Below are 24,694 nucleotides of genomic sequence, written 5' to 3' on the forward strand. Positions count from 1 at the left end.
AAATAACTAGTGAAATTTTGGATATTTTTCTTCTTTTGCTCTGGTAATACAAGTTACTATAAAAGAGCCTAACATTGCTTCATTTGGGGGGTGGGGAAAGTTTGGAGGCTTGTCCTATCACATTTAGCATTAGTCTGGCATTATATTGAGCACTGTCATTTACACAAGTTTCTGTCAAATTGAGTTCATTTTCTCTGTAGCTCTGTGTATGTACTAAATGCATGATTTATGTCTCTACTGTTTTTCTTTTTAGTGGAAAGCAGAATTTCAACCTTTCAAGCCATCAAGATTTTTTTTGAATCTTAATTCTGTCAGCTAGCATGGTTTGATTCTGAGACTTCAAAACAATGTTGATTAAACTGAAGAAGTCAAGAATAAGACCAGGTAGTCTCCCACTAGAAACTTCTTTATAGGTTTATTCCAGTCTGTTAGTCAATTTTCTTTGCCTAAGCTTGTTTAACTCTCCACAATTTCACTTAACTAAACCCTTGGCCAGCCATAGTTTTTTCTTTTGTTGCAATTTATATCAACAAAACACTGTCTGGATACTTATTTGAAGTTTTAATACACCATATTCCTTCCATCCTCCTTTCATGATAGTACCCTTGCCAATAAAATTAAGTGACATATTCCCTTGCAGAAATTATTCTTAGTGAACCCATGCTAGTTCCCAGTGAGTAACTGTTCCCTTTTCTAGGACCGTATAAGCATTTTTGTGAAATCTGGTACAGTCATAATTCTGTTGATTATTGGTCTCTTCACATTTGATAGATACAGAGAAAATGCAGTTATCTTTTAAATGTTTGAACATTTATGAGTCTTGAGATTTGAATTAATTAAAAAATAAGTATTCTGTCTTGTCTGTTTTGGGCTACTTGTGGAAGAGTTTACGGTAGAAGTGGTACTAGGGCTGGAGAAGGAACAGGAAGAAACATTGAAACGTTTGCTTTTTTAAATCGTTGTTTTGCATTGCATCTGTTATTTATTAATCAAAATCAAAATACCTTTTCAAGTGAAATAGTGTTTTACAAACACTTACTAGTGAAACTGAGGCCCAGAGAATTTACAAATGATTTACTCAAAAATTTGAGGCTTGCAGGAAAATTCTTTGTCATCGTGAATGTATCTCTTCTCTTCATTTTTTTCTTCAGAAATTTCCAAAATAATCCCATTCTTGTTTGCCTTAACATTTTTCATCAGCTCCACTTCAAATTATGGTCTCTTGTCTTCCTCATGACATTCTGATGAGTTTGTGCTAGTGTTTTATTCATGCTTGGTTTCATTCCATATAATATACATACTCTTTTAAAGTCTGTGCTTATTTGGTCCATTAACATAAATACTGGCTTCATAAAACTGGTTATGTCCCTCTCTTGCTTACTTAATAAAAGCATTCTTTCTTTTAATTCAAAATGTTAATTAGAGTACCATATCAATTATACTTTCTTTTAGCATTTTTATTTGAGTCAAACATATTACTTAACAAATTAAAAATCTGGGATCCAAAACATCTTTCTGCTCCCAGTCATCATTTAGACTAATATATTTAATTTTGACCACTGTACTCCTGTAGTTTTTCCTTAAAACAGTAAGTAACAGCACTGTTTTTTTTGAGTTACTCATTTCTAAACCTGGTGACACCCTTAATTCCTCTCCTCTCATATTTTAATAGATTAAGTAAATCTTATGAATCTGTCTTTCAATGTATTCAGAATCAGGTCCCTTCTAATCACCTTTAATTTCATCTCTTTTGTGACTTTTTACAAAAGCTGCTCTCGTTGCCTGTGATCTCCTACAGTCTGTATTCAGAATAGCAGCCAGAGTGACCGAGTTTAAATGTTAAGTCCCATCACATCATTCCCCTACTCATACCCCTAGAAAGGCCTCCAGCTTCAGTAGAAGTCTTAACTATGGCTACAAGACCTTGCATCATTAACACTCCTCTCCCTTGTCTTTCTGATCCCCTACTACTTTTCTCTTTGTATACTTCTGTCTGACAGCACTGACCTGGCAACCTTTCCTCCGTGGTCTGGAAGTAGCTCTTCCTCTGCCTATAATGGGTGTACACATATAGCTCACTTCCTTACCATCCTCCTGTCCTAAGTCTTCTCATGCACCTTCTTTCACTGGAATATATGCTCCAAGAAGGTAAAGAGTATCTGTTTTGTTCGGAGCTGTGTGCTGATGGACTAGAACACTGCCTGACACATAGCAAACAAAGTTAATGTTGGAATGAATGAACACATGTTGTATATGCAGTTTTCGATCCTGCATTTTAACTTAACATAGAAGACACAGATTTTAATAGTTGCATAATATTCTATCATGTAGATATAAAATATTCCTTATGTTTAGGTTCTCATTTTTATACTGTTTAAAATAATGCTTTGATGAGCATCTTTGTAAACAAAAGCTTCTTTCAAGATATACATACACACATATGTAATTATTTCCTTAGAATAAGTTACCTCAGCAGAATAACTTTGTTGAAAATTATAGATATTCTTAAATACTTAAAGTCAAAAGGATTATATCAATTTAACATTAGTATCTAAATAAACATCTCATCAGACAGTCATCACTATATATGGGTATTTCTCCTACATTTTGTGTGTATGTTCATGAAGTAGATTGAATATAAAGGAATATGACTTACACTGAGAACCAGCTAAGGCAGGGTGCTTGCACCTCACACATGACATAACAGTTGCACTGTTTGGCTTTATGCTTTATTAGAGATGTATAAAACACTACATGAATGATAATGCTGATTTTAAACTGGAAAAGAAAGACCAATACTCTAAACAACTGCTAGATGTAATTAAAGAGCCATATTTGTTGAGTGATGCTTAGGTTTTATAACTATATACTCATATCCATCACAAATCTTTTATCATATAACTGTTTCCCTGAAAATAGCTAAAAGCCTAATCTTCCAGCCACATGTTTTCAATTGAAACAATTGTTTTAATAGCATTGGAAGAAATTACGAGGTTTATTAGGAGTAAACTGCTGCAATATCAAAACAGTCTATACTAGAACTATCCACTTTGGTTTTAAATGCAGTGCTTTAATTACATATTTTACCATACTTCTAAGATAATTCATACTCATCTTTTAAGCATTAATTTTAACATCACTTTTGGATGTATCCTTTTCATGTCTCTCCTAAAGCATTAAGCTAGTTAGATGAGTAATACAGAAATACAAACAAAAGAATATATATTCCATTAATGAATTTAATTAATTTCATAAATTAAGTTACCATATAGTGGATGTGACACCTCCCATATATTTTGCCCATGTATTGATTTGTGTGGACTGTCTATTAAAAGTATAATAATGCTACATTTGTCATATTTAAGTGTAAGTAACTATTTCAGTGTACAAATCAGAGACCTACACTAGTAGTACATGTGTAGTTTTAGAGCTAATGATAGAAGAACATCTACCAATGAGACCTTTTACCCTCCCCATAGCATAGGATGAATAGCCAGTTGGTAAGGCCGAGGGAACCGCAGGAAGTTTTAACTTTGTCTTTATTACTTTTTCTCTGTATTTGAATTCTCTGAGCTGAGGCCAGATGACTGTTTTTTGTCAAGTGTATAAAAGCAATTTCTGTATTAAGAAGGAAGTTTCACTCTAAAATCTTTTGTAAGGACTAATAAGATAGTGGTTCTTTCTACTTCACTTGAAATCACTTTGTGAACACTTAGATCACACAGAAAAGTATAGAAATCTCTTATTTGTAAATTCATAAGCTATAAATAAATTTATTGAGCCTTGAACGTATTTATTAGGATAGTACAGTTACCTGAAATGTGGAGAGATACTGAGGAATTATCTTAATGGCTAAAAAGGAAGGGAAGGAAAACTAATGGCAAAGTTACTAGTTTACAGTTACTAGTTAGCAATGAAAGCGTGTGAAATGTATGCATATGCATTTTTCATTCTGATTCTGAGAGTATAAGACAGTGCAATTTTCTGTGGTTATTTTGGTAACCACTATTGTGATAAGTGGATTAAAACTTGAAAGTGTTTTTCTTTTCAGATATTTCCTTAAATTTCACGTACAATTGTGACTCTATTTTCAAAGACTGATATCTCCTACTCTGGAACCTTTATATATTCAACTATAGCATTGAACTTTCTTTTGCCCCTTGTGATTATAAACAACACTGATATAACTGTTATTAGTTACAAATAGAAGTACTTGCCCATATGCATTTGCATGTTTGAAGCTCAGTATTATATGTGCTTGTGTGTGTGTGTGTGTATACATATTAAAGCAATTGCAGGGATTTGAGGTTCTTTTAATTTTTGAGGCTGTTACATTGTTAGTAGTGAGTAATTCAATGAGTAAAATAACAAATAATAAATCATCAGTCAAGTTAACATTTATTTTAGAGTTAAAGGTGAAATTTCATGAGTGGCCTGTTCATAACAATGCAGACACTCACCAGCTATGTTTTCTGTGTTTGAAACATTCACACATTCTTCTCTTTTCTTCTAAACTCTTCTCAATTATGCCTAGTTTTGGGGAGGAGGGTAGTTTTTAAGTTCAAGCTGAGGGACAGTTCTTAATGTACAATCTGTATGAAAAAATAAGATTACAGTGTTGTCTTTTTAGGCTGATTATATCTAAAAACTTAACACAGCTAACACATTTTTTTTTCTTTTCCTAATGTGTACCTTTGTAGTTAGTAATAATATATGGTAGTGCTACTTACGTTAGGACTTAATGATAGTGTTTCTTTCTTGAGTTTTCTTTATGAAAAGAGAATTCTTGAATAGATTATAGACATGGATAATGTCATGTCTTTGGTTATTCAATTCAGATACACATGCTTATTCTTTGGCCATAAACCAGAGAAAATAACACAGGACATTGCACCAGATTTTGAATTTGCTTTCCCAGTCGCTAGAAGGTAAGCTTTGACTCAGTGATGTAATGTGTGGAGTCAAACTGAGTATTTGCTGTGCTAGAGAAAACTAATGGAAACATTCACTTGGGGTAAGACAAATGGTATTAAATGAGAAAACACACCATGAATTGCAAATGGAGCTGAGTTAATTTGTTGCTACAGTAGTGTTGCCCTACTGTTAAATGAAGGCTGTGTAATTATCTTGCTGGCAGAGATAATGTCAAAACCTCATTTCTCCTTACATGCCTCGTTTTTACACGAGGGCTAATTGAGCTGCAAGGTGACAACTGATTATATATGGCTATCATCCGGTCCTCTTGCTCAATTTGCAAATAACGTTATCCTCATTTTAAGTGAGGATTTTTTATCAGACTTTGAGTAAGATGTTAAACTTTCTGAACTCTGAGTATTTCACAGCATTCCTAACATTCTGTAGATTACTATAGAATAAAGTATCCTTTTCACGTGTGCTTCTTTCAAACTTTCTCTTCAGTCTCCTGAATACCTATACATGATAATTAAAAGAAGTAGAAATACTTTTCTTTTTACTTTGTTAAACATTATAGTTATGTTCAATCAAAAATCATTTGTTCTCTATTTCTTATTTTCTATAAGTTTAAACTTTTTTTGGTTATTGACTAGAGAATGTCAAATGTTCAAGAAATAGAAAATCTACTTTGTTTATCAATGTCAATCATATTAATATTTAGAGTACATTCTTGGGACTATGTAGAACTACTTACTAGTCTGTAAATCTTTTCTTTCTCTCTATCACAGCAGGTCTTAAGGGAGAAAAGTGTTGCTTTACCAGTCTCATTAATTTTAGTGCCATCCACGAGGAGGCAGCATTTTATATAGTAAAATTTTCTATTAAAAGTTAGAAAAATTGAACAGTAAAACTATCTTTTGTAGTTTTTGATGTTTCTGAATACATGCTAGACATAATTCATTACCTCAAGGAAAAGGCTAATAGTGGCTATAAAACTGCAAGTTCAAACAGAGGGACAAATTATTGTTCTGTTGAAGAATCTCCTAGCTTAATGTAAAATTCTACAAAGAAATTCAAGCTGGGATTTTAAGCTACAGTGGTAGGAAGGGAGGTTTCCCTTAACTATGGCATAGCTGCAGTTTCAGAATAAAGATCAGACAAATAGTGAATCTTTGAAATCTTAAGGGTAGGCTGGAGTTCAAAAGAAACCCCATAGAAAATTAGCAACTTGCCCAAAGTTATTAACATTAGCAGCAATAACAGTAAAAGGTTAATAATATAATAAAATAGTGTAAGGCCAAATATTTTATAGAACTATGTGTGTCAGAGTGTGTGTGTGTGTGTGTGTGTGTGTGTGTGTGTGTGTCAGTGATGGTAGTGATATGGATGGAACCCAGGGCTTCATGCTCTACCACATCTGCAGCCTGTAGTACTTTTAAAGTTTTCATTCACCACTAGAAAATAGTAGGAGGATTAGCTGGGCTTTACTGAATATTTCCTCAGTGCTGAGTACAGTGGTTAACCTTTCAGGTAACTCAAAATGACCTCATGAAACAGATAACATCTCTTTTTAGCAGACAAAGAACCTGAAGTGCAGAGAGCTTACATGACTTATTTGGGATCACTTTACTAATCAGGGACTTGTTTGATAATAAAACCCTGTGGTTTGGGCATAGGTGTCTATCTCCAGTTTATTAATGAGAATATGGACACTCTTTGAGGGGAACAACTTGTTTCAGATGACACTACTAGTTAATGAAGAACTGTGGTTACCATACCGATCTTTTCACTCTCAGACACCTGCTGTTGCTCTTGGCTTCATTATTTTCCCTTCATGTTTTTAAACCAGGCACCATATCTTCTTGATCAGTGTCCTTCTGACCTAGTAGTTTTCCAACAATGTTCCATAGAGCTTATGTTCCCATTGGTTGTCTCAGGTGCCAGGAAATGGTTAAGAGAAGGGGAATCCAACCTGCCATTAGACATAATGATTACATCAGCCTTAGGGTTTTTGAGAAAGGTTTTTATTAGGAAAATTTCCACTGCCTAAAACTTTCAAAATAATGTGATCTACTCCATGTGTCAGTGTTACTACAGCTCTGTTTGCACCTGCTTATGAAGTTAGCAAAGCTAATACATTTAAAAGAGGGGGTGCATCCTGTGGTACTTCAGTGGCATTTCTATTTCTAAATCATTCACTTCCTCCCCAAACACTGGAGACCTTCTCAAGTAGTTTGAATTGCTAGAGTTGACTCCTGGGACACAAGGGTGGTTTACAGTTTTCTTCCATGGCGCTTGGTGGTAGAGAGAAGAACAGATGTATGCCCAGATATGTTCAGCATGCATGATCAAAGAGGTCTTCTAATATACCTGCTTGAAGAAACCCAGACTAGAACCAGTTCCCAGAGAGAGGAAATTTCTGTCCTTAAGGGCTTGCCAAGGTTCTCTGGGTCAATTCCAGAAGCAAGGCAAATACTACCCATGACTCTCCCAGAGGATAGTATGTGTGAGTTTTGTGCCCAAGTTGCCTCTCTGCCTTTCCTCCTGCTCTTGTCAGGTGGTGAGGAGAAAGGTGACAGTCTATTTGGTGGGTACCTAGTCAGTAAGGGTGCTGTGCTACTCTGACTTCAGTGAGCCTTCTCAACTGCTGCACTTAGCTCAGAGGTAAGAGAGGAAAAGACTATTGGCAGAAGAGGAAATACCAGTGTGTGAAGACACAGTTTTGAAAATGAACTGGACACATCAAAATTTGAAAACAAAAGATTATTTTGTAAAGTTAAAATAAGACAAGAGAAGGAGCCACTGCCCAATGCAGTGGGCTTGCCTAAAATGTATTAAATACACAAGCATACCCCCAATGACAGATGTCATCTTAAATCTTCTCACTGTTTGAAACCCCACATATTTTCACTATTTTCTGAATTTAATTTTATTGTGGGTAAGTGTTGTGCATGTTTTGAGGTAAACCTTCTCTTCAGTTCTAATGACATCAGAACTACTCTTGTCAGCAAAGCCATGGTGCTTGCGATTATTTTATTAGGTTTTGTAGCACATCCAGTTGTTTACCCCCATGTTGAGTTGTAAATTTAAATGTCTGGTTTGATTCTGCCTACAAGGAAAAAAAAAACCAAGTATATTGGAGAAATGACTTCTAAAAACTGCAGCATTTCAAAAAGACATAAATAATACACTATGTTATATTTTCTCCCCCCCCCCCAAATAAATAGAATTACTTGGATGATCAACGTTTTCTTTTCAAACAAATGTTACCTTGCTTCTTTAAGTATAAAGTTTGGACTAATTGAGCTTTGTTTCTTCTGGTCAAATAATCTTTACCATAGTCTGTGCTAGCTTTTATGATCTTAAAATGGAGCTACCTTATAGAGAGAAAAAGTAAAAATTGAAAGCTCTACTAATTAGTAGCTGAAGAACATGAAACTGCAAATCAATGGTTCTTAACCCCTTGCAATTTTTCCCTTGTGGGAGACACAGTCATTTCTGGCTGTTAAAACAAGGCAGGGGTACTATCTGCCTTCCACAGGTACAGGCTGCTAAACATCCCATAATGCACAACCCAGTTTCCTATGGCAAAGAATGCTCTTGCCCCAGATGTCAATATGCAGGAATTGAGGAATTCTCCCAAATGAAGCACATGGAAAAGCAGAGCTTCATAATACGTAGGCCAGTATATTCAGAATGTTTGAGTTCTACATAATCACTTAAGGTTTAATTTCAGAGCACTCAATCTTGATTAAAGAAAAAATGGGTTTAATTCTGTGTGTGTGTGTGTGTGTGTGTGTGTGTAAGAGGTAAAAATTGGGTAATGTATTCCTTATATTTGGAAAATGTCTGTTGGAGAAATTGAAACTCTGGGGCTTTCATTCATGCAGCATTTATTGAACTCCATTGTGTGCCAGACTCAGCTGATCAAAGAGGAAAAAAATACCCCTAAGGAATTTGAATTGAACAGTGGAGAAAAGTGGCTTCCAAAACCAGTTGTTGAGGACAGAATACTGTTGGTGCAGAGAGGAAGTGCACATGATAAGCATACCCTGCTGGGTGTGGGGAAGGCTCTTGGAATAGAAAATGCCTGAGCTGAGTCTTCCAAGACAAACAGGAGTAACAAGAAAAATGAGAAATAGAAGGCATTTGGGGCATGCAGACCTTGCCCTCCTTGTGGGTTTTTGTGTCTCTCCATCTCTGTCTCTAGTGAGTGCTAACAGGATCATGAGCTCTGTGGCTCTCACTTGCTGTCTCTTTTCTGCCTTTAGCCATTTGTAATCTGTTCTCTCCCTAAATTGGGCTGGGGCTTGCTTGCTCTCTTCACAATGCTCCTTTGCTCCTTTTTTTCTCATTCACTCTTTCTCAGGCTTGGGCTCCCTTGAGATCATATCCCCTGTTGCTTTCACTCTGTCTAGTTGTTTTTCTTCCCTTCCTTTTTCCATTCCTTTGAGCCAGCATGCCATGTCATAAGATAAAGCTTATGATAGTCCATGAGTAGAGGAAAGAGTATATATAAAGTGGGTAATAGAAGTAGGTCTCAGGGAAAACAGTGTCTTACTCTCAATGGAATATTAGAAAACAGGCTTGATTTTTCATGCCATAGATACAGAGAAGCCATTGAAGGATCTGTGTTCAAAATATATCTGGAGTCAGATCATTTCTCAATTTCTTTTGTAAGAGTTTTATCAGGAGGTAATACGTTTATTTTAGAATACAGGACAATGGCACAGTGTGGTATGTTTTGGAATTAGCTAATTTATTTTGAAGGTAGATCTAATACCTATAGCCGTATGATTTAGACATGTCAGCTAACTTCTTCATGCCTCAGCTATTTTTATAGGGTTTTACTGTCATATCAAAGATTTAGTGCAGTTTTTAATTAACAGTTTAGCCTGGTGTGGGTGAGATATACCTGTAATCCCGGTACTCAACAGGCAGAGGCAGAAGGATTGTGAGTTCAAAAACAAAACAGTAGACCCCACCTCAAAACCAAAATTCCACATAAAATGTCTAATTACCTGTTTTAATTAATACAACTATACATAGTAGTGAAGCTTTGTGGAAGGTGCAGAGTAGTATGGTCATTTCAGGTGGGAATGTTGAAGAGAAAAGTAGAGGATGAGAGCCTGAGAAAGGAGACATTCACTTAAGAGATGTTTAGTGGGTTTGGCAGACGATTTGATTTCCACCAACTGTAGTTGATTAAAGCAAAGGAAAGAGTTGCTAGAAATGGCTTCTAAGGTCTTAATCTGGGTCAGTTGATTGTTATCTTTTGTTTAACTGGTAATCACACTTCTTTGAGTTTTGGTAAGGTAGAATATGGGAAGTTTAAACAAGAAAGACATCAGTATTTAGGTTTTGAAAACTAGATGTTGAGGAAGCAAAATTGGATTGCAAGTTGGCTAGTGGCTTCTGTGGTTTGTCCTTGCCTTTTTAATTGTCAGTGGGATGCGTGGAATACTTGATTACAATAGCAGATTTATACATTTGATATTTGATTCTATGATTACTAAATACTATCAATTAACCCTCACTGGTGAAAGATGCATGAATTCACATGTACTCACTGATAAATATTTATTATTTGCTTAGTACATACTATATGTTAAGCAATGATCTTAAGTATTTCGATGTAGTAACTCTTGTTACATACAGAAACTGTCCAAGAGAGGATTATCACCACTCTAAGGATAAAGGTAACTTTAAGTCTCAGAAAGAGAAATGACTTGTTTAGAACTGTGCAACCAGACTTTGAAGAGACCTGTTTTTGACCATTTTTTGATAATATGCTTTTTTCCACAATACTTGAATGTAGTGTATATAATTAGTATTACTTTAAATTTGAGATTGATAAGATAACATGAAAAGGCTTTGAAAAAGTCAGTGACTTAGAAAATCAGTGGTTTGAGAATTAAAATGTGTGTCATGTTTCACAAGCATTTTATACATTAAGGTTCAGCTTATTGTTAAATGGTAATAAAGTTTACTTCCACTTATTTTATAATATACATACAATGTAATAAAAATTTTAGAAATTTAAAACATTGGGTATGTGAATGGAGAGTATGGTATTGATTCAAAGATAGAAAAATAAACAAATGAAAAAGAACAGGACATCTAAAACAAAACCACTCTTAATAGTGTCATTTGATATATGATAAAGGGAATATTATGGATCGGTGGGAAAAAGATGAACTCCTTTTTTTTTTTTTTTTTTTGTGGTACTGGGGTTTGAACTCAGGGTCTACACCTTGAGTCACTTCACCAGCCCTTTTTTGTGATTTTTTTTTTTTTCCCTGAGGTGTAGGGTCTTGCGAACTATTTGCCTGGGCTGACTTTGATATCTGATCCTCCTGATCTCTGCCTTCTGAGTAGCTAGGATTACAGGCATGAGCCACTGGTGCCTGGCTAAGGATGAACTTTTTAATCAGTGATGAAGGGACAATCAGTTATCTATATAGGGGGAAATGAAATTGAAATCCCTAACTCATAACATATAAAAAATTGATTCCAAGTGGATTAAATACATAAATGGAAAGGCAAACGTACAGCTCTTTTAGAGTAAATATGGCAGAACAACCCTATGACCTCAAGGCAAATAAGAAATTCTTAGAAATGAGAAAAATTTTTAAACTATAAAGAAGGAGACTGATAAATTCCACTGTATTAAAATTAAGAACTTGACATTTTTAAATGACTAAATGGGACTGCAACATACCCACACACCAAGCCACAGACTGGGAGAAGCTTTTTGTAAGTGGAAAATAAACATCTGATGAAAACGATGGGAAAATGACAATAACAGGTATTTCACAAAAGAGGAAATATAAATAATTTATAAGTATGAAATGCATTCAACTTAATTAGATATTAGGAAACTGTAATTGAAATCACAATGAGATAACATTTCTTGCTCATCAGATTAGCAAAACTTAAAAACAGATATTAAAAACTGTTAGAAGGGTATGGGATCCTTACAGCATTGTTTCTGGGAGCATGTTCCAGTATATCCATTTTGGAAAAAGGCACTAGGCAATGAAGAGCACATACTTCGGGAGTTTCTAATTACCCATAAGGTATATCCCCTAGAGAAACTTCTGTGCTAGGAAACATGCACAAAAATAGCCATGGTAACAATTTTCCTTACAATACAAACTGGACATAAAAGCCACAAATATGTATTAGTAGGAGAATGGAAAAAAATGTGGTATAGTCATTTAGTGAAATGCTGTATCTGTAGTAAAAAATGGATGTACTGCAGCTCCATGCATCAACATTAATGTATCTCAAAATGTAATATTGGAAGGGCAAAACAAGTTGTAGAATAACACATGGTATAATTATATAAAGTTTGAACATTGGCAAAAGTAAACAATATTGTTTTATATACAAAGGTGGTAACAACTAATGCATAGAAAGTGATTAAATTGAAACTGGGAGTTACAGTTACTCCCAGAAAAGAGGGGGAAGATGCAAATGTGACCCAGTGGGTGGGGGCATCTATTTTTGTTACCATCTTAGCTCTTGGCTTTCGGTTACTGTTTTCATACCTACTCAGAATCTAAACTGTATTTCATAGTTTAAAACAGAGCAAAATAGTAGATATTGTAATTTTCTTCTATACTTTTGTTTCTATACCATTAAAGGTTCAGATACATGTTTGAGTGGGGGAAAGTGAAGCTTTCTTGGACTTCTAGCATTCCCTTCCCTCTCTGAGCTTCAGTCTCTCTCTCTGTGAAACAGGTATAATATTAAGTCTTTACCTCACAAGAGCATATGAGACACTATAGGCAAAAGAAGTCCATAAACTCTAATTGAAAGTACACGTTAGTTAACAGTGTATGAGACCAGACTCCCAGGCACCCTTGAGAGCTGCTAAGCACTCTGGTCACAAACCATTTAAATTTCCTATATGGGTGGGTAAAGATGACTTATTTATTGTCCTACTAGTCATTACTCTTGTGAACTTTACTTTTCAGGTCTGCAGGCCTTTCCATTTCAGATGTTACTGCAGATAGAACTACTAAGTAGTCCAGCCAGGAGGAAATGTGAGAATGGCTTTTAGAATCCAATTCTCTATTCTCTGGAGCCTTCTACAAGTGATAAACTAAGAGAATTGACTGGGACATTAATTATATAATCAGTTATATCATGTTTTTTGAGAAACAATTCAATTAGTATTATGAACATTTTCTTTACTTACTTCAGTGTGCCCCTGAAATTGGTCAAGTGAGATGAAAATAGGACCAAACTTCTAAATAAAATTACATGTAACTTTCAATCCTTTCTGCTCTAACATACAACTAGGACATATTGTCCTGTTCAAACTGACATAAAATCAGTGGCAGAAAGCTACAATAGTGTATATATGAAACCACTTGTGCAAGAATTTGCAGACAAGAACTCTCCACTTAGAACTTTGATTCCTCTGTAACCTTATAAAATGAAACCGTTGAATATCATTAGACTCCAGGGAATAAAAGAAGATATAGATAATCTTTCCAAATAATTGAGATTTTATTAAATTGTGATGCTGGCTTACCTTTTTCTGCATTACTTGCCATGTTGATTTTTAAAAAGAGGATCCAGAACAAAAAATACCTATCTCAGTAAATCTTGGTTTTAGAAATCCATTAACAGTGAGGATGTAGCAACTAAGTAATGGCATAATACCAAGCAGGAAGATTCGGGTATCATAAATTTTCAAGCCATCCATATGCTGAGTGAACTGGTGAGTGAATCACATATTTTTAGAAAAATGGAAATCATATAAGCTCCTATCCTTTGTAGTGCTGACTGTAAAACCTGATTGTTACTAGTTCAGGCAAAAGATCTCAAACATTTCTGTGTTTTGTAGGGAAAAGAAAAAAGGTTTTTATCTTTTAAAAAATAAAACGAGCACATATAAAAGACATTTAAAATAAAGGGTGGTTCAAACTCATTTGACATACTAGTTTAACAACAGTATGAGGATTTATGTCCTACAACAAAATCATGTCTTTACATTTAATGTTAGCTATCCTACCAATATTATCAAACTGTTACTTTTGAAAATATTATTTTTATACAATATATACTCCACCTGCTTCCAAAGCAGGTTTATAGTTAGAATAGTTTGAGTTCTGAAAATTAGATTATTTTACATTAGATAAAAGAAATGTGCCTTATGTATTCTGGTTTATGTATTCCAGAATCAACACTTTAATAACTGCAATATTTACTATAATAACAATGTTCAAATTGTGACAGCTCTAATAGTTTCATTAGTTCTTTCCTGTGACTGTAAATTGTTTAGTATTTGCTGCAGACTGTACTATAGATATAATTTGATCAGTTGCCAGACAATGTAACATTATTAAATTGATAGCAAAAGATGTTCAAGTACAAATAAGACCTGTTTTATAGTAGAAGCTGCTGTGACTTTTGGGGCTCAGTGAGGACTGGGTTGCCCTAGATAGTGACCTCATAATTTCCAGAAGCAGGTGGAGGTGGCAATTATAGCTTTGGCCACTTTCTTGAACTTCCTGTAGTAGGTGATGAATTGCAAATGGCCAGACCCTGGTGCACAACAATAAACTCAAATAAATCTTCAATGTGTAATAATGACAAGACTGAAAGACTGGCAGCTATAACAAGGCTTCTGTTGTCACCCACTTTACTGTAGCCTTGATATTCATCATTATCAGCTGGAGCTAGCTCAAGAGCTGGACAAGAAGGTCTGAAGAAGGATGAGTTGTTTGCGCTGAAGCGTCCAGTTGGTCCCATCTGGACGAGAGTAAATGGGATTTTTTTTTTTTGCCTGTTCACTAGGCCAGAGCTGTCCATCATTTTAGGCAGGTATCTGATCACTTCATGCTGTGGGACAATATGGCTTTACACTGTTTGGTTCTCTCTTGGTAGTTCAATATGACATTTTTATACTGTTTGGAAGGTTTTGGTTACTTCCAGCTACATAATAATGCCATTTTGTTTCACAAAACTGAGCTAATGATATTTTCCATTGCTTGACAAGTAATTTCTCAAATGAGAACATAATTTTAATCCAAATCTGTGTTCTGAACCATTTGGGGTTTTTATGTTGAATGGGAATGTCTTTATTCCTTCAACACAATGTAACTCAGCACTTTTAATCTTCAGAACAAGAAGGTAGACAATACAAAAAATTATGTTACAATCTTAAAATTATGTTTAAAATAGTACCCAGTACTCTAAATACTGCATACTATTGCTGATATATAAAGTATGCATATTCTTAATAACATACCTGGGGAAGATCTGTCAAAATGGAAAATTGAATACTATTTGATTTAAAATAAAACCATATTCACTTGATCCTTCAGTATTTTATCTTCTTAATAAGATTAATCGATATGTGATTCCTGGATTTATTGATCTTTTCCTCAGAGACAAACCAAATTTTTAAAAATTTGGAAAGGAGTCTTGAATATTCATTTATGAAGGCCATTTAGTTATGTATTATGTTTTTTTCTTCATTATAATTACAAGTTCTTAACATGCAAATTTGCAGACTTAGTAACTGATAGGTGACTAATTCTCCTATTAATCACAACCATCTTTAATAAAGATTATAAGCGTCTCCGTGTGTTTTTGTTACTTCTGTTTATTTGTCACTGTCTAAGAGAAATGATCATAGGACTGATTCTTCACATTTTAGATTTAATATGTGTCTTTAGGAAAAATGAACTTGTTAATAATAGTGGAACCCTCTGGGTGCTTTTCATTTCATTTATAATATTCTCATTATTATTATTAAATATATGTTTTTAGATAAACCAGTAATTATGTAATTCACATTCAAACTTCTGAGATGATTAAAAGGTAAGACTTCTGAGGTTTCCATTTCTTCAAAATGTAGGTTCCCTCCCAGGGTTCAGACCAACTGACATGTCATCGTTCATTTTGTCTTTCCTTCTTAATAAATCTTTGAGCCTTCAGGCACCAGACTCATGTAGATTTTTTTGCATTTCAGTGTCTGGATGGAATAATAACTTCCAGTTTCAAAGCCAAAGCATATTGTATTTCATCTCTGTAGACCTACCTTCACCCAGTAGTGGCCACATGAAAATATATCAAGAACACTGTTTTCTCATATTGTAATTTAGGCAATTTGTTTTCAGACTGTGAGCAGTTTCAGCCTATTTTTGGAACCCCTTTGTGGCCTGACCATTCATTCCAACATAATTTATGGTGGCACTGTAACATATGGACTTTTCATCACTGTCCAGCTGAAATTCTCTATTGAACATGGGCTCTTCTCCTTTGCCCCCTGTGGCTCCTGTCACTACTACCTTTACTGCTTCTGCAGGAGGAACACCCACTATCACATTCATATTAGGGCACATAGACTTTAAACTAGAAAAAGTTATTAAATTAAGTGAAATTAATATGATTTAAATAGTACATGCATGTGGATAAATATGTCATGACTAAAAATTGAATGAATAGCAATATATTTGCAGTGCCTCTTTTTGTGTAAAGATTGAACTTTAGTTGGATCTGGTTCAGTAACTCTTAAGAGAGTATATAAGGCTTGATTCATGTATGTCAGGTTGGCTTGGAAGGAAGTCAGCTAATATTCTTTCTAGGTTTTTCACAACTAGATATACGACTTATGGTTATGGTAAAATGAGATATTACTTAATTATTATTATTAATAAAGCTCTTGCCAAACAATACTGATTATTTTCTGAAGCTCTAAGACTGTGATAATTGGAAACTAAAAAGGTGTTAAGTGGTTGATAGTACATGACTATAGTTATCTTCAAGCATGCTATTTTACCTATTGACCATTTGATTTTATACAAGTTACACAAGCAAGCCTCTTGCACCCTTGTAAATGGGCTAATAATAGTACTTCTGTTGTACCCTTTTAAAGGAAATAAACTACTTAATAGTGCAAAACCTATTTAAAATACAACATAGGATTACATTTGTGTTCTTATTTTTCACTTCATAGTTAGATTGCTAAATTATGTGGCACAAGGGACTTTTTTGGCACTATTTCTTGAATTAAAATAGAAGACTAGAAGTTTTGATTCTTTAAATGCATTCACCTACAGCAATGGTACTCAAATTTCTCTGTGGATAAAAATTACCTGGAGTTGCTGAGCAGGCAATTAGAAAACTCCTTGGGTATGAGTTAGGGTCCCAGAATTTGCATTTCTACAAGTTCCCAAGTGGTGCTAATGCTTCCAGGAGCACTGATCTAGAGGGACCCTGTCTTTAACTGACACCGAGAATGAAATGAATGAATTTGCTCTTTGATAACATTATCATGGGACACCCATGCAGGCCTGCAAAGACAGAAGATAACACTTACTGACCACACAGCCTTTTCTGTTTGTGACCTAACCAAATTTACCCTCATGATTGGTCCAGGCTTCTCTCTATATATTTTATGATTTCTAAAGAATTTGTATTTTATTTTCTTAATAGCCTACAGTTTCTAGAATGTTTTAAAGTATCATGTCAAATTATGAATCTTTTTCCAAATTTGTAACATAGTGTTTAAGTGTATGTAAAATTATCTGTCCATGAAAGCAGAAATTTTCCCAAGTCTGTGACTATATGCTATATAATTACTTCCTAATCATGTAATTGCATACCTTAATTATTCCTTCTTTCCTCCCTACATGTATTTAAATAATTATGTTAATATAGTACATAATTGTAAAACTACAGTACAGTATCACAGATACTTTATTGCTCCTACTGAAAATATGTGCTCACTAACATGAAGCAAATAGTAATTTTTGAATGGCTAGCAGAAGTTAAAAATCACTCTTAAAATTTTTTCAAGTACAAAGTAAGTTATTTTGGAAAACAAATTTTACTTAATGGGTTTCGATTGCTGAAGTGTTCAACATTTTAATTTAGTTCTATTATGTATTTTTGCTAAGTAATTTTTTTAAAGCAAAGGAAATTTAAGTTGTGGATGTGTATTCTTTTCTAAAGAATTTCAATTAATGGTGTTTCAGTTTATGCTTAATACTATCTTAGATAGTCTTATTTTTCATGTGTTTATAGTAGGTCTTCCTCCATGGGAATGACAACTGCCTATTTTGTTCACATTGTATCCTCAGGATCAAATCAGTACTCAGCACTGAGCAGGTATCTATAAAAACTTGGTGAACAAGTGAAGAATAAGAATAAGTATTTTATTGCTTACCTGTTATATAGTAGGTGTGTTGTTAAGTATGTACATACTTAATCATTGCCATGGCCTATGAAAATAGATATTATTAGTGACTGAAGAATAGCTAACAAGTCATGGATCCTTGTCCTTCTGCCACAGAACCTAGTTTCCTGCCACCAAATTATTCTGCCTTAAAATCTCATATTCTGGGGATAAAATAGTTATATATATATATGTGTGTGTGTATTTAGGGAGAGAAGAATGGCATACTTTTGAAATTTACATTTAGGAAGACAAGAAACAAAAATTGAAGAATACTCCTTGCAAAGCCTTCTATTAAGGAGCTCATCAGAGATCTGATTTTGTTTGTACATACTTTAAAGCAATTGACCTCAATCTAAACTATGATATTTGCATCCTATTAAACTGTGAATCTAAATGCAATGAAAGTTTTCAGTCATTAAATTTTTCTTATTTTCTAACTCCCATGACTTTGCATAGGAAGAGTTGTTTTTTTAGATTTATTTGTTCATTAAGAAGTCTTCCTGCATGGTTTGTTTCATGTTTTTTGGTTTTGTTGTTTGTTTGTTTTTTCTGTTTTGTTGCTTGCAGTACTTTGATTGAACTCAGGGCCTTGCACATGATAGGCAAGCACTTACGCCTCCCTGCCACAAAGTCTATGTTTTATGACATCATTTCTTCAATAATTTAACTAAATTAGCCTTTTCTTTGTTTATTCTCATATGTCACCCATCTGAGTAGATTTGTCTTGCCAAGGAATATGAGTGTTCACAAACACTTGAGTGAATGAATGACCATTGTTTTTCTTTAAATGGTCCTGTATGAGCTGTAACTCAGAATGAAATCATTCATTTGTATCATAAAGATAAAGACTTTTCGAGAAAGAAGAACATATCAGTCAAATGAACATGTCTCATGGGACACTGATCTCTCCATACACAGAAGCAGGAACAGCTGAGATATTTCTGAAGCATTTTCATCCAAAAGTAGAATTTACCATCTTAGTTTCCCAAATTTTAGATAACTTGCAGTCCTGAAATACTCATTCTAATATTTAAGTGTGTATATATGGAGGGAAAGTCTATACCCTAAAGGGAAATTTAAATTTATAATTAAGTTGAAAATATCTTGAGTATTTTATCTCTAGTTAGTTCTCAGCCATCATTTGGTCATTAATTGAGATTAATTAAAATGCATTTTACCTGGTGTCAAGCACATAGTAGGTGCCCAGTAAATGGTTCTGTAATTGAACAAAGAGACCGTGGCCTAGATCACAGTTGTATAAGTGGAACTGAACACTGAGCTAAATTTTAGTTTGAAAAGAAAGTGTTTAGATGCTATTAGAAAAAGCTGTGTAGAAGGAAAAAGAACAAGCGAAATGTTCACACCTGGCAATTGAAACTTATCAAGTGTTAACTCTTACAGTGATTTTTTTGTTTTTAAAGGGAAGGAATGAAAAAAAAGAAAGGAGCATCATCATCAAACTGGTATCTCCTACACTATGCAAAAAAAAAGTGACATGAAAGTTGTATTAGATGAATAAATTATTGAACCCATTATATGAAGCCTGTAAATATTCAAAGTATTCTTTTCACCATTGATGTTTCTGATTTTGCATGGACTGAGAGAAGCAGGTGCTTCTTAGTGTTCACAGTACATGTAATCATTCCATTCTATGTGATGTAAAAACTCACTCATGAGAGAACCTTCCTTTCACAGGTAAGAACATATAAGTTGGCTTGTATTCATACCTACAGTTACTCCCACCCACTGTCTAGCTCCTCAGCTAGAGACTGTTATTGAAAGGGCACTGTTGGCTTTATAAAATCACAAATGTCTGTTTAACATTTTTCTGCTTACTCAGCATATATATAGACATACATAAATATTTATCCATACATATGTATCTCTATCTAGTGATCCATTTGTGAAATATGTGTTTGAAACTTTACAGCTTATAAAACTTTTTATGTGCTTTATCCCATTTTAGTTTTCTGTAGATCAGGGCCCTTTTCAAATCCCACTTTGGCCACATGATTCCCTGGCTTATTCTTAAAATTGTGCTTGGTGCCATGGACAGCAGAGAAAAAGTGTGCAGTCTACGCCAAGAGACTACTTGAGAGTGAGTTCTTCAGACAAGTAGCTATTAAACTACTAGGTGTTAAGTATAGACATTCAGTGAAAGAAGGACCAGCCATTTCTGATGGAAAGATAAGACTCTCTCAGGGAAATCCTTTGTTTTCCCTTCTGTGGAAGGAAAATAGTAAGATGCATTTTTACATCCCCAGATTATGATCAGGACTTCATAGAAGAGGCTGAGACCTTGTACTGGTGTCACCACCCAACCCTTCCCAGAGACTCACATATGCTGTGGTGCTATTTGTCCATTCGTAGAGCTTGTGCTGTGATAGATACTTAATGTGCTGTCCACTCATATTTCTATGTTGAGGGAGGTCACCTGCCATCCCTGGCAAGTGGCTGGGCTAGCTCAGCTAGATTTAATGTGTATTTTTTGCATTTCTGTGTTTTATTTTGTTGGTGGTACTAGAGTATGAACCCAGGGTGTCCTGTGCTTGGTAAGCAAGCACTGTATCACTTGAGCCACGACCCTGGATTTTTTTTTTTTTTTTTTTTTTGGCCTGGGCCAGCCTGGACTTTGATCTTCCTGTTTATGCCTCTTGCAAAGCTGGGATTATAGGCCCAAGCCACCATCTCAAGGTTATTGGTTGAGATGGGACTTGCTAACTTGTTCCCTGGGCTAGTTTCAAACCTTGATCCTCCTGAGTAGCAGGTATTACAAGCACAAGCCACCTTGCTAAGTCTGAATTGTTTTTTGTTTTTGTTTTTTACAGAAATATTTACTTCAGAAGTAGCACTTATAAGAAAAAACAGGTGTGATTAAAATTCAGATTAAAAGCTCTAAGATGTATTTTTTCAGGCTAAATGTTATTACTGTCTATATTTCCACATTTATTAAGCCAAAATCTTCAAGTAACTACAAGTTCATAAATTCACAGTGAAATCCAACCAGGATGGGACAGAATGGGTTGCAGGTTTGGAAACAGCATTGCTCTTTGGTGCCCTCTCCAGTGGAGTTCCATGTTCTGTTGTAATTAAGGTTTTCTTACCGAAAATCTGAGTGTGACCTTTTAGATCCTCTGAGTGTGGCTGTGTCTGTTCATTCTAATGGTGTTCTGCTTTGTTGCCTAGGATATGGATCCAAGCTTCCAGATCTCCCATTTGTAGGGGAATCTATACCTTAGGCCCAGACAAGCTGACCAGTCTGAGGGTTAGGAAGATTTTCTCAAAGGAGGAGATGCCATTCCAGTATACATACAGTGCCCTTAATCCTGATGCAGAAATGGTTTTCATTCTGGGGATGGTGAGTCCTAGAAGATCATAGCCAAGAAAATGTCCTACATGGCTTCTGAGGGTTTATCTTCAAGTGGAAGCCATGTGGCCACTTGCTTTTTGTTACATTTTTAATAGCTGTCCCATTTCCACTAGGGCTGTTGTAAAATCATTTACCAGACCATTAAAGGTTTCTGTTCCAGAAATTGGAACCTGCTCTGCCTTCATCTTCACCTTGACCTTTACAGCCTACAACTCCTCCAGCTGCTACTTGGCTATTTCATTTGAAAGTTTCAGCTCAAGGTGAGGACATGACTAAAGTGTTATAACACTTCATAGCAAGCCTGAGGTCCTGACTTCAAATCCCAGTACTGCCCTTTCTCCAATAATAAAGAGCTTCAGATCATCTGGTAGGGTTTCCAGTAGCAACTTGGAATCTGTGTGATCCACAGTAGATTCTTGCTGTGGTGCCACAGCCCACTGCTGAAAATTGGGTCAAGGCCCTCTTTACCAAACAGTTGTCCTGAACCTTCTTCAGATGTTATAGTTCCTAGCTCGGATCCTTTAGCAGTCACCGAGTTGCAGTCAGTTTCCAGTCAACTGCTTGATAGCAGCTTCTAATAGTTGCCTGCTAAATTTGGGCTCCTCCTCTGGTTTTTGCTTATGCAATGATTTGCATCTTTTTCTGATTTTTTTTTTGGCAGTATCTGCAGGTTTCATCTGCCCATGGTCATCTTAGTTTGGAGATTTTCCTAACATTTTCTGAACCTCCCAAATGAAGGAACTTCTTTTTATTTAACAGGAAATAGTCTGTTATAGGTGGCTTAATTGTATATCTGCAGTATGGACCCACTCAGCACAGGGGAGGCTTCAGAATGTACACTGTTTTAACCACATGTACTATTGCAATAAGAGGGCATGGCTCTGCCGGTTCTGATGATCCAAGCTTGAGGGACCACATCTATTGAGGGCATTTTTGCTGGTGATTCTGCTGGACTCTGCAGAATCCAAAGGTGGTGGAGGGTGTTATATAGTGAGACAAAGCAAGCTTCCAGAGTTAATGTTTTCAGTCACTTGCAAGAAGATATAAGCAGTATGAGTTGGCACTTCTTTCAGGAAGTTGGTGTTTGAAGAGAAAGGGAACTGCACTGTCTAGAGTTTTTGTTATTTTGATAAAGAAGGGCCTGGAGTATGTATTCCAGTGGGTTGGGTTCCAACAGAGAGGGAGAGGTTGAGAAAACCAGAAAGAAAGAAGTATATGGATTGAGTGAGGTTTCTAATTATGTGGAAGGTGACAGGAGCCAGAGCACAGATGGAGAGCCTTCAGTAAGAGGAAAGACTTATATTCTATTTTACCAGAAGGAATGGAAGAGGTGAGTAGGTTGGAGTTGTTTACACTTGTGTTGCAGGAAGTGAAAAAGTGTTAAAGAGTTCTAATTTATTTGTGAGATAGAAATATTTGCTAAGATGGGAGGAACAGGAAAGTGATCAAAAGCTTTGAGGACATTTTAGATGCCTCGTGAAGAACTGAATGAGTCCTTTATACTTAGGCTCCATTGTGTGAGTTTTTCCAAGGACAGTTAGCAGGTTGGGAATTAGAGACAGTCTTGGTTTGTTTATGATTAAAGCTTATCCAGGCTGATTGGAAAGAGAAATAACAAAGGGGATCAAACTTTTTCTGAAAAGAATTTTGATTCTGGGTTTAAAAGGAAGGAAAATGCAGACAGAGGAACATGATGATTTGGGGAAAGTAGCAGAATTCAGTACACTGATTATCTATGTCAGGAAGAAGAATAAGAACAACTGAGTGGGGATGGAATCAAGTTCTGGTTAGAGTAGGATGTTACTGTAACTTCAAACAGAATTGCATTTTCATTTTATGGGGCATGCCCAGAGTCTTTGAAAACCTGGTCATAAAAGATTTCAAGAGCTTTCTTAACCCTCCTATTCCTACTGAGTGAGAGAGGTTTTACTGAAGTTTCATATCTCACTTCAGGTGGCTAATAGAATAAATGAAGTTCATCTACTCAGGACTTCATATAGTCAAGTATAACTGTGTCCACATTGAAAATAAGACATTAATGCCCTGAGTATTAACGTAGCCTGTGCTCATTACAGAATCCATGCAGGAGTCAGGTAAGTTAGGCTAAGAGAACCAGTGTTGATCTGTTGTTTTCTTTTTTATTGTACTTATGGTTCTTTTTTGCCTTTGTGGTAGTCTTGTCCCGTGAACTGGACTGGACTTGTCATTTCCTACACTCATAGATTGTTTACCAAAACTAAATTTCAGGTTTTGCCTTACAACATTTTACGTATTGTAGAAAATATTTGATGAGTAGCATCTTAACTACCCTCCTTTACACTGTCCCTATAAATCAGGTAAAAGGATATTTTCTTTCACAAGTAGAGAAATCAAGGCATAGAACAGGTTCAAATACTTACGCCATTGTGCTTATCAATGACATAACCTTAGAGTCTTAATGCTAAACCTGACTCCAGAGCAGTAACAACTAGTGTCTACTCCATACTGAATTTTGATCAGTTGTATTCTTTTTTTTAAATTGTTGTGCTGGGTGGGGGTACATTGTAGCATTTAGAAAAGTTCTTACAATATATCAAACATACCATACTTGAATTCACCACCCCCACACTGCTCTCTATCATTCCCCTTCCCCCAGTTGCTGAAACAGTTTCACAGTATCATTTTTGCATTTACATACATGTGTTGTATACATTATTTCCACAGTATCCATCCTCCTACTCCTTTCCTCCCCCAACCTCCTCCCCCCAGGGGTGCCACTCCCGCAAAAACCTATTCTGCCCTCCTGATCAGTTGTGTTCTTTAACTATCAATTTTTTAGTCCCTAAGGCATCCCTTCACAATACTGTGCAGATGTGGAATAAAGTTAAGTGAACTAATGTATGCAAAGCAGGCAGAATGGTGACTGGCTCATGTGACAGGTATTTAGCAATCTTAGTTCTCTGGTGTCCCCAAATGACACTGTGGCAGTCTTTTAAGCTCAAGAATGGTGTTAGTGAGCTGCAACTGAATGCCACGCCCAGTGTCACCACCCTATTCTGCCCTGTGGTGCCAGTGAGAAAATAGGAATAAAAGACTTCACAGTCCTTTATCTTTAGGGAGAAATTAAAAAAAAAAAAAACCATGGAAGAAAAGAGCATCCTGCTTTTTCCCTTCCTCTCCTGTTATAATACATACATACCTGGAAATGTCACAATGAAACTCCCTTT

At 35.4% G+C, this 24,694-nt stretch overlaps 1 protein-coding gene across 19 annotated transcripts in view; it reads left to right on the forward strand.

Annotated features, from left to right (window-relative positions):
- Positions 1-24,694, forward strand: part of Gpatch2 (G-patch domain containing 2) — a 243,775-nt gene that overhangs the window by 54,470 nt on the left and 164,611 nt on the right. Inside the window, exons 7-8 of one of the 19 annotated variants that reach the window (XR_012438982.1) lie at positions 254-19,813; positions 21,305-22,818. The exons of 16 other annotated variants lie outside the window; for them this stretch is intronic. The gene's annotated coding sequence lies outside the window, so the exon portion shown is untranslated. Of the gene's footprint in view, positions 1-253; positions 22,819-24,694 lie in introns of all 19 variants that reach the window. 2 more of the 19 variants (XR_012438981.1, XR_012438983.1) reach the window with 2 other exon arrangements.

This window comes from Castor canadensis, chromosome 11 (assembly GCF_047511655.1).
Source record: "Castor canadensis chromosome 11, mCasCan1.hap1v2, whole genome shotgun sequence".
Classification (NCBI taxonomy): domain Eukaryota; kingdom Metazoa; phylum Chordata; class Mammalia; order Rodentia; family Castoridae; genus Castor; species Castor canadensis.